At 39.3% G+C, this 11,080-nt stretch overlaps 1 long non-coding RNA gene across 1 annotated transcript in view; it reads right to left on the bottom strand.

Moving 5' to 3' along the window:
• The window catches only part of LOC116996724, a 190,253-nt gene extending 179,249 nt beyond the window's left edge, over positions 1-11,004 (bottom strand). The window contains exon 1 of the long non-coding RNA XR_004418012.1: positions 10,666-11,004. This is a non-coding gene — a long non-coding RNA (uncharacterized LOC116996724). The remainder of the gene's footprint in view (positions 1-10,665) is intronic.
• Positions 11,005-11,080: the final 76 nt, after the last annotated feature.

Raw genomic sequence — 11,080 nt, forward strand, 5'->3', positions numbered from 1 at the left:
CGAGGACACAAATCCTGGAACCTGAAGATACATACTCAAAACCAGATAGAGAAGAGTATCAAATCCTGGTCTCTGACATACTGGATGATCACTTAAATGGATGATAAAAAGGCGAAGGATGTTTGAGTCAAATGATTTATGTCACATGTGCTAGTTTAGAAATATTTAAACAAGAATCTCTCTGCCTTGCTGTAGAGCAATATGTTCAGCTCCATCTTCTTACATTCAAGGCCAGTTCTCTTACACCCATGAGGAATTTCACACCTGTGCTTGAGCTTTCCTTTCAAATTAGCTGCTCATCAACTCTATTACTAAACAAACATGAAGCAGCTGTAGCTCTCAGACTATGATTAAAATTAAACCCTTCAAATCCAGCCTAGCTTAGAGAACCTCTGTACAGTTGTTCTCCATTGATTAACTCCAACTGGCTCACTACTAAAACTAATCTATTAAGTATGAAAAAAGTTTCAAATAAAGCCTTTCACATAAATGGGATCCAAATGTTATTTCAAGTAAAACATAAAAAGATGGTGCCACTAAAATGTTTTAATAAAAATAAATAATTTATAGGTTTAAAATGCTTTTTTCTTTGCCTTAGAGCAGTTAAACTGTGGATTACTTTATTGATTCAGCATTCATTGTTTTGCTTTGCACAACACTAGAAAAACAGAATAATGCCCTTATTGGTCTTCTGAGGGAGGTAATGGAAGATGATAGAAGTAAAAACCAATCAGCCAACTATCAGATGCATGCACCACATGTGGCGAAATACTGAGTGCTTAGTTGAGGGCTGTGTTCCAACCAGGCTATAGAATAGGTTTTCGATCTGAATTTCCAAGCTTACATACCCCCTCTCTGCAGACAAGGAAATACAGGAAAAGACAAATAGGGCTGATCCACAGGTCTGCATTATCCTGGTTAGTCATGATGTGATACATAGAATGAGAAGCTAGAAAGTTACCTACACAATAGACAAATGAGTCTTCCAAATGAAGTCTCAAACCTTTCAGAAAATAATTCCTTGCCTTTACAACTTCTCTTTAAGAAAAAATACATCTACAGGACACAGCTAACTGAAAATCATAAATATGAGCAATTCTTACCCAATCACACACTGTCCTTTCCCTTGTTTCTGTTTTAGGTTGAAAGCTTTTGCCTCAAGATCCATGTCATTTTTACAGGCACAATTAAAGGGCTGAATTCTCTCCATGCAATGTTCTAGTTAAATTACTGATACTTCACTAGAACCTAAATAGCCCTATAAACATCCCTTTTTATTCTCATGACTCTTTTCTCCAGCTGCTTACTGACTTCAGCATTTAAAGTCTGCCAGTATCTTCCCCTCAAGATGGAGCTGTCTGCTGATTCATTTTGACAGTGATTCCATCCCCACTTGTCCATCACACCCTATTCTACACACAACCTCTCTAAAAATCAAAAGCTCACAATACCATTTAACTATTTTGAGATAATAGCCTGATGCATTGTATGGTCCCAGCACTAGGGATCTTTCTCTGAGTTAGATGCACTCATCATAGTCTCCAGAAACTGGCACAGAGTTGAGGAAATGCCCGATTCCATTCTCAGGTCTGTAACAGATTTAAAATCTTTGCCAAATTAATGCTTAAAAAATTTCTAAAACATACAAAAAAAATAAAGAGTCTATAGCTTTATATGAGATGGGAAGACATAGAAGGCAAAATATTTGTGAGCTTCAGGGATGAATGAAGGCACCTTAAAGCATGCAGCCTGTATAGAGAATCTTACTGCACTTCAGCAAGAGGAAGAGAACAGAAACACCAAGGATCTGCCCTTCAGACATCAGCCTAGAGGATGACATTGCCTTTCTCATGCCAAGAATAGACCACAATCCCAGCAGTAGCCAAAACCACATCATCAATCCAACCAGGATTGTACCCCAGCCTTTCTACAGAGACATGCTTTGTAAAGGCATAGGACAGCACTATGCATCCAGATAAAATGAGTGCTCTGTCGCCAATATCAAAGAAGGCACTTGAAAAAACAGCCTTCTCCAGCTGCACCTCCTTCTTCAAGGGACTCGCAGTTAATCTTTAAGAAACCCCAGCACCTCCAGGTTACTTTCATCTGAATTGTACTCTCACACTGACATGCCCTCCCATGAACACACTATAGCTACCATGGCTTAAACATAATTTACTCTCAAGTTCATCAACTCCAGAGAAGAGCAGAGTAAGGTACAAAAGCAGGTGTCAAGCTGTTAGAAGTTGTAGTCACGGCAGTAAGTCTGATACAGACAAATTCAGAATTAACACAGACAGCGTAAATTCAATAGCCAGTCTTACTATATATCTACCTGTTGGGGAGAGCAGAACTAATAAAATGGTTGGCTGCTGCTCAATCCAGCATCACATTTGAAGCCATAAATACTTTTTAGATGCTCTTTTAAAAATACACATCACTGGCACCAAGCCGGGGGAGTTGTCACATGCCTCCACATGCAGGAGAGAAGAAACAAGAGGCATCACCTGCAAGTATTCTTAGCATCTCTTATCAGCATGCACACCCTGAGAAGCAGAGGGAGAAAAAAATCCTAGATCCTCAGGTAAGAAAGGTGGAATAGTTTCTGGGTAAAGCAAGGAAGGGGGTTTTACACAGCAGAAGACTCATTTCGTTTTTATGTTTTTGGAGTTGTCATTGTCATTTGGTGGACAAAGCCTCTACCTGCACGAGTGGAGAGGGACAAGCTGGGTCTGACACTGCTATAAACCCTTGCTTTTTAATAGATGTCATGCGTTGGACTAATTTTGATTCCACAGGGTGCTTCTGTTTCTCATTGCCTTTACCATGTCAGGTCACAACGTGGTCAGTGTTTATGTTTGTTGTCTTCCTGTGTGTAATCTGTCTCAGGCCATCACCCAAGCATAACACAGGAATACAGTAAGTCTGAACTGATGTTGAAGCTTTCCAGACTGTTGCAGTAAACTGCATGAACAGTGTTTTAAACAATACTTGAAAATATTATGTGGCTGTGAATCTTGACTATTACACACTCCTACCAAGAGGGACAGTCCTTTACATACTCTGCCAGCCCCTGAGAAGTAGACTGACCTATACATAAACATCCTCTCTCCTTTTTAATGCCCCAGCACAGCACAAGAACATTGAAAAGTTATTAACTGGCTTGGCTTGCAGGACTCACTCCTTGTCTCATACCACAGGAGTACAAACGTTATTTTTATGCTACAAACTTGTTCTGCTTTAAGAATATGACCATGTACCATAAACTCCATTACACTGGGAGGGGTGGGGAGCAGGTGGGGGAACGAACCATAGCTCTTTTCTGTTTTCACTCTAACTTCAACCAGATGCAATAGCCCTCTTGTATCCTGTCCTCGGATGAGGGGGCCTCTGTACTGGCTGGGGAGGACTGTTTGCCTTGCTCAGGATAGAGGGAGTATGTTTTTCTCCCTGTCTCCAGGGGAAAATGAGGTGCAATGCTATGCTGTGCATAACCTACACCTCTAACTGTACACAGATTGACTGTTACTATTGCAGGGCAGTATGGGGTTTTTTGGGTATTTTTTTGTGTGGTTGGTTTTTTGGTTTTTTTTAACTAGACTACTTGTGGCTTTCCACTAGAAAAAAAAGCATGTCCCATTCATGGATCTGGCAGAGCTAGACATTTTGTACCTCCTAGAAAAGGCAGTTTTGGGCACTTCAGGCAGTGATGAAACCTGTTCTAGATCTTGGCCATTTACAACAAGGGCAACAGCATCAATGGACATTACCAATGTTTAAATTTTCCCCTGAACCCCAATGTAACCAGAACTGAGACCAGTTTTGATTCATCACAGGACTAAACACCTGAACAGGTCAGGGAGAATTTCATGTCTAGTGCTCTGGTCCAGTTACAGAAAATCCTCACATATACCCCTAGGGATTCCACCCTCCAGACAGGCCAAAGAACAGTAAGGATATGGCTCAATACCCTGTTAAGAAGTTAAGTGTATAAATTATATCCAATCTACTGCACATGTCAGAAATCTTTCCTGGATTATTTCCTATTACTCTGGGATGCACTGAAATATCTTAGCCAGTCCCACAGATAGCACCTTTTAAGATCTAAACCAGATCATGCCTTGCCACAACATACTTTTATGAAGCTGTGAGAGCAAAAAGACTATTTTTATCTTTGCCAAATTAATGCACTGATGTACACCAACAGTATGCTGTGGGGAAAACAGCCTGAAAACAGGTGATGCATACTGAACGTTCCCTTTCCTTTTCTCCCAGGATCAGAACATGGAAAGATCAGCACTTTCAACTCCCACTCACTTACGTACCGTGACAGGACAAAAGCCAACAGATGTTGCCAATGCAAAACACTCAAAAATTATTAGTCAGGCTCCAAAACTCACAACAATGGCTTTAGATGCAGAATTTAAAAGACCTATAGGTGTGCTCTTCTTTTGTTCTGCCTTTCAAAAATTCAAACCTTTAGAATCAGGTTTTATGTCTGTTCATATCCATGGGGGACAGGCATTCTAGGTTGCTTTGCATTTTTTCAGTGGAAGCTAAAAGTTTTACATCATTAATTTCTTCAAGTTACTGAAGCTTTAGAAGAAAAAGTCAAGCAGCATTAGGATGGTGAATGCTGCCATCTCTGGCTGCAGTATTTTAAAACAGTTTCCATACTGTGTTACAGGTTAGAAACCTTACGTCAAAAAGGAGGTGATGATTGTAGACCTGTTTTGTCCTGCTTGTACTGCTTTTAGAAAGTAAAAGACAAAAAGCTGGACAAATCAGACTTACTAGATATGTGATAGGCAAAATTAAAAAAAAAAATAAATTACAAGATACTGTGATCATCTTGATGAGGGCAAGGACTAGGAAGTTCTACATGTTCCTTTCATCTCTATCTGCCTCATAATCTAATAAATATTGTCAACATTTGGAGGTTCTCTGGATGCATAAACAAGTAGGACAGTCTGAGTCAGACCATCAAAAATGAACAAGAGTTAAGTGTACTTATTTCCCTTTTATCTTTGGCCCAGGAGCGGGGGGAAAACCCACAAGTGGATCCATTGTAACTTAGATTTTACACATTGACAAGGAAGTGAGTGGAAAAGGGTAATGAATAGCTCAGAATTGCCTCCAGAGCAAAAAGCTTTTTCTGTCTTTACCTACTATATCTATTCTATATGCAATGGCCTACAGGTCTCCCTTTCACCTCCAAAATTCCTAAGCCCACAAAAAAGCTTTTTTAACAATATATTAACTGCCATTAGATTACTAAAAATTTCCTTTTTCTGGAAGAGCATTCGCATTCGGGACAAATTACACAAAATCAGAAGCTATGGAGGATAAGAGAAGAAAATCACTTGTAATAGCTCTTCAAATTCAAATTCTTCAAAACCATCTTAGCAGGTATATGCTCCAATTCTGTTAGGAAAAACATGCTGAAAGAAACTATATGGCAATCCTGGGGGAGAGGAAACATAATTTACAAAAAGAAAGGGTACAGTTTTATGGCCATGAGGACAGCACTGAAAATGAACACCCTGCCACAGGTTCATTCTTCTTTTAACTCCTGCCAGTCCATATCTCCATCAAAACTTTAAAGGACACACATATAGTCTCAGAGAAAACAGAGTAGGAAAAATACTTAGCCCAAAAGGAAGCCACATATTATTGTGGGGTTGGGGAGGGTTATCCTTGGTAAGTCCCTTCTCAGAAGAAATGCTATGAAAGTGAGTACAACCTGCCCAAATAGTCACAACTAACTGTTTATTTTTTACTAAACCACAGACGAAGTAAAAAAAGGAAGAAAACATTTTTTAAACACTGCATTAAAAAAATTTTAAAAGGCACTAGTTAGAAATCATATTTAAATTAAACCACATGTAACAAGGGAAATAAGGCTCACTGGAGAAAAGAGTGTGTCCCAGAGAGGGAAAAGTCTGCATATGAACATGTATCACAAAGCAGGTAACTTGCCACAAAAATCCTGTTTTGTTTAATTTATAGTCTGTATTTTAGTCTGTATATTCCATACAGTATCAGGGAATAAAGGAAAGGAGTTTTCAGCTACATTTGCATCAAACATGCCAGCTATTTGTCAGGAAATGTCAAAAATCACACGCTCAACTTACAGAATCAAATTTCCATCTCATAAAAAATGAAATTACAGTACAGAGAAATAGGTTGCTTTTTTAAGCACTGGAAGTAACACAGTTTGATTTTCCATTCATTAGTGCCCTAGATTTACTAGGAGTTTTTTCTCATAGACTCCTTTCTGCATGAGTGTTCTCTCCCATCTCTAGTGGGATGGCAATTTATATTGCAACCCTTCCCCTCATCAGGGAAGTTACAGGTCTTTTTCCTACATCTAACAACAGTTCCAGAACTCACCAGATTTCAATCATTGCTGTGATTGTGCCTGTTAAAAATGTACAAATCCGGCCAGCTTACAGGCAGTACTGATAAAGAAACAGACTAACAGACAAGCCAAAGTGGTTAGATGCATATAAAAATTTTCTCTGATACATCAGGATAAAATGCAGAGCATTTAGTAGAAAAGAATAACAGAACTGGAAGAACTACACATACTTCACTTGGGATGACAAGTAGAAACCAGAAGGTCTGAGTTCAAGTAAACACTGTAGAGTTGGCATCTGAATGAAACCACTGTACGTTTGCAGTTACTTTTTCATGTCTTTTTTGCATTCCCTCAGTGTCCAGCAGAAAGGAATTTTGGTGAGTGCTCACTGACAAACTGTAGAGCAGCATCTTCTCAATGTCTGGAGAAGCAGATACTGAGGCTCTGGCCAGCTAGAAAAACTTCACTACAAAACTTTACAAAGTGACAGCAGAGGAAAGTGAGGCAGTGATCAGGCAAAGCAGAAGAAGCTGAAAAGCCAGAACCAACACACGATTTCTGTACCACGGAGGCTGAGGATTGGGGGATCTGAGCTGGGGCTTCATCCTGCCCTGATGGGCTGAGAAACCCTTCCTATTTCCCAAATACCCCAAGTACTGAACCACAACCTGAGTAGCAGAAATACAATTTTGAGAATATCTATTTACCTGTGCTAAAAATCTAACACATTTTTGGGTTTTAGAGATATAGATAATTTGTGGTCACATTTAAAATTTGGAAGTTATAATAAAATCATTTTCAACGTGCAGTATTAAAAATGCTAAGAATCAAATTAGCTTTTTATTTACATCTGTCATGCCACTGTGGTATGCACCATCATGTCCTGGGGATGCTTCAACACTAGCACAACTGCTGCTGAGCATTATGACAAACAACCACAACATTCCAGAGTATGTGTATTCCAGATTTGTCCCACTAGGGAAAAATTAAAATATAGTTGCTCTGGTTCAGATTTCACTCCTTCTGTAAATGAGTAAACAAAACTATATTGATCTTGGCTGTTACATCAGACAAGAGCTTTGATATTTCACAAGGGGCCCACACTTACAAATAAAAGAGGAAAAAAAGAACATATAATCTGTCAACTTGGCTATCAAGAGAGCTAATTCAAGTTTCTCTGTTTTGCGGAGGTGTTTTAATATTTCCTACCACAACTAAAGATGATGGAAGAAAACTCCAAAGGACCCAAGTTTAAGTTCAGGCTCTTATGACACTAGACTATACCCACAGATGCTCAATGTCATCTCTTCACTTCCATCAGTCCTGAGTTTCTATTACATTTTTGTAATGATCCCCTTCAAACTGGAATGATGAAAGTGCACATTTTGCAAATGACACCTCAGCCAATCTGCCCCATCTGCATGAAAGACGGCAAATTATTTCACTCTTTAGGCGTTCAAAATAAAATGCACATGCGGCAAATTCCAAGCTGGCAGGAAAATCCAGTCATTAAAAAAAGTGATTTGTTTTCTAGAATTGCAAACACAAAGGCTCCATTTATTTCCAACGCCATAAAGAAAATGAACTGTTATATTTTTTTTAAACAACCACAGCCCAGACATATTGGAAATGTTTTAATTTCAAAAATACTAACTGGCAAATTAGAGTCTAAATGGCTTTTCTAAAGTGGTACCATTTTAGATACAGTTTTCAGATTGATTTCATCACTTTGCCCTGAAGGAAAAGGCTTTATCATCTTCTGCATAAACTGTAATGATGCCCATTTGTTGCTGGTGTCACTAAATTTAAGAAGAAACCTAAGATACCTGAATTTTAAATAAAATTATACCCATTGACAAGAAAATATATCGTACGTTATGGGAGCCTGAAAAAAAATCTACATTTCTATTAAAATGAGATATTTATTGTCTCTGTCATTCTGTCTTTCCTACTTTCTCTTCATAAAACTGAAGAAGAGAAACAGAACAGCAATTTAAGAAAACAGAAACATAATTTATATAGTCCCATCCTAAAAAAGCTTGCAACCACTATCAACTTTGCATTAAATGAACTGTTTAACTGGACTCACCAGGACTATTCCCTATACAAAATGTAAGCACATGTATAATTTTTTCCAGGATCATGATTATGTAAAAGTCATCTGTAAGGAAAATAAAACTACCTCCTTTTTTTTGCCCCAAACTTCTTAATCTGAATTTATTTTTGTGGCTATAGCAGCATCTGGTGGACAAATAGCAAAATGCACATCTAGCATAGGATAAAGATAAATGCATTTTAAACAAAAAATTGCTAATTTAAACTACAAATTTTAATTGCTTTTTTTTTAATTAAAAATAAGAAAACAAACAGTGATCCAGTTTAGATAATCCACCTTAGATAATTCTTAACAGTTTTGAAGTTATTGTATCACTTACAAATGCTTTTTATTCTTACCTTTTCCTCCCTTATTTGACCTCTCAGGTAAGTGCTTGTGTACTGTGAGGTCATATTCATAGTCTATCAGTGAATACAGGCCCACTTTGACAAAAATGTATAAATACCCCATAAATACTAAGGTTGCACAGTTAAGCAGTCAAAAAATTAGAACCTGTCATAAATAAAGTTGTAAAGTTATAGTTAAGAGAACAAACTGAACTCCTGCAGGTTTTCTCTCAATATAATCAAAGCCTAAAAAGAACTCGGATCCTCAAAATAACCACTGAAGGGCAAGTTAGCATGCTAAAGTGGCTGACAGACATTTTTTCCTTCTTCACTCATCTCCTCTATGCTTTGTTCTGACTTTCGTGTTATTGCTCCCTCCTCTTTCATATTCCTTTTACTAAAATATTTACCTGACAGGAATATCTGTTTAGAACCAGCAAAAAAAAGTCTTTAACGGTAAGAGTCAAATACAGCTGTAACTGTATTTGCTAAAATTGCTGAAGTTGGCTTGAAGTGAATCGCAGAGGGTTGGAGACATGAATATATTGGCTAAAATGACAACTTCCTCCTCCAAGTGAAAGAGGAGCCAAGAACGAGAGGTGCTATGCTGGATCTTGTTCTCACCAACAAGGAGGGGCTGCTGGGGAATGTGAAGCACAAGGGCAGCTTTGGCTTCAGTAACCCTGAAATGGGAGAGTTCAAGATCCTTAGGGCAACCAGGAGGGTGAACAGCGAGCTGGCTCCCACTGACTTCAGGCACGAGGATTTACATCTCTTCATGGATCTGCTTGGGAGAGTACCACAGGATGAAGCCCCAGAGGGAAGAGGCAATCAAGAAAGATGGTTAATAGTCAAGGATCACCTCCTCTAAGCTTAGAAGCAATGCATCCCAACAAAGGGGAAGCTGGGCAAAAATGTCAGGATGCCTGCATGGGTAAGCAGCTCCTGGGCAAATTGAAGCATAAAAGAGAACCCTGCAGAGGGTAGGTACTTTCCTACTAACTCGCAGGAAAGTAGCATATGCAACACACAACCACACACAAAAATTCTGAATTTAAATGGACCAGCAGCTTGATTCAGGTATTGCTTCTGCTGACAAACTCAATGCCCCCAAAGGTCTGAAATGGGGGACTTCCCAAAACTTCCTAAAATTCATTACTATTGTTTTCATTTTACATGGTAAGTGTAATTACTCACCTTCACAAATAACAATATGAGATAGTGCCATCTCTTAGGCACACAGACAGAAATCCAAAGCATTTTGGTGAGAAGAGGCAGAGTTCTGGATCCAAAGTATCTGTGGAAGACACCTGCAGTCATCCACCAGCTCCAGGGTCATTCACTGGGACATCGTACACACCAACCTTTACCAACTGCTCGTGCTTTCAGTGACTTTAAAAGCCTTTACATAAACATGTATGAGACTCTCATTTCTTACTTGTAGAAGTTACCTTTGAGGTGCTGAAAACTTGCAAGCATAGATAGGAAATCAACTTGGAAACCAAAAAGAAGCAATCCAATGCAAGCATCTCTGCACCTGAACATGACATCGACAAGCAGCCTTCAGACACACAGTATTTTTCATTTAACCAGGTAATATAATCAACAACAAGCAACTTCTTGGGCACAAAGCCCCCCCTCTCACGAGTGTGAAGACTACACACAAATTACTACTGTAGTTGGAACTCTAATCACACATGTGCTAGTAAGGCTGTTCCCCAAGGAAAGAGTATTGATACCTGCGTAGAACGTGCTAGGTTAACATGAGAAAAAGGATATTATATGCCAAAGGGGCAGTCTGAGGTACATTTTATTCTGTGGAATACCAAGTGGCTTAACAGGAGGGTAAAAAACTGTCATACCTCATTTCACCCCTAGCATGGTACATTTGGCTGACTTGTGAGCTGCATTTCCCCAACTGGTCTTCATAGGCATTCCTGGAAGTCTTTACTCCTTCACCCGAGTATCCAGGTGTCCAGCTCCCGTGTAACACTGCCACAGGCAAGGCCTGCTGCCCTCGGCCTTGCTGCCCTCACGTCCGAGGGCTCTGCTGATGCCCATGACGTGTTTTACAATAAACACGCACCCAGAGGCTGTAGAAGCTGTGACCTCTTTCATTCCTTAGCGCTCTTTGCCTGCAGCCCGGCAAAGAGCAGGCACTGCACCCGGGAAGCCAAATCAGACATAGAAGGGAAAGGTGCCTAGGGACATACAGTTTAAATGTAATTTTAAACTCTTCTCGTTTTATCTTCCCGCTCAAACCCCGCACCCTCCACG

The sequence above is a fragment of the Catharus ustulatus genome, chromosome 5 (genome assembly GCF_009819885.2).
Source record: "Catharus ustulatus isolate bCatUst1 chromosome 5, bCatUst1.pri.v2, whole genome shotgun sequence".
NCBI lineage: Eukaryota > Metazoa > Chordata > Aves > Passeriformes > Turdidae > Catharus > Catharus ustulatus.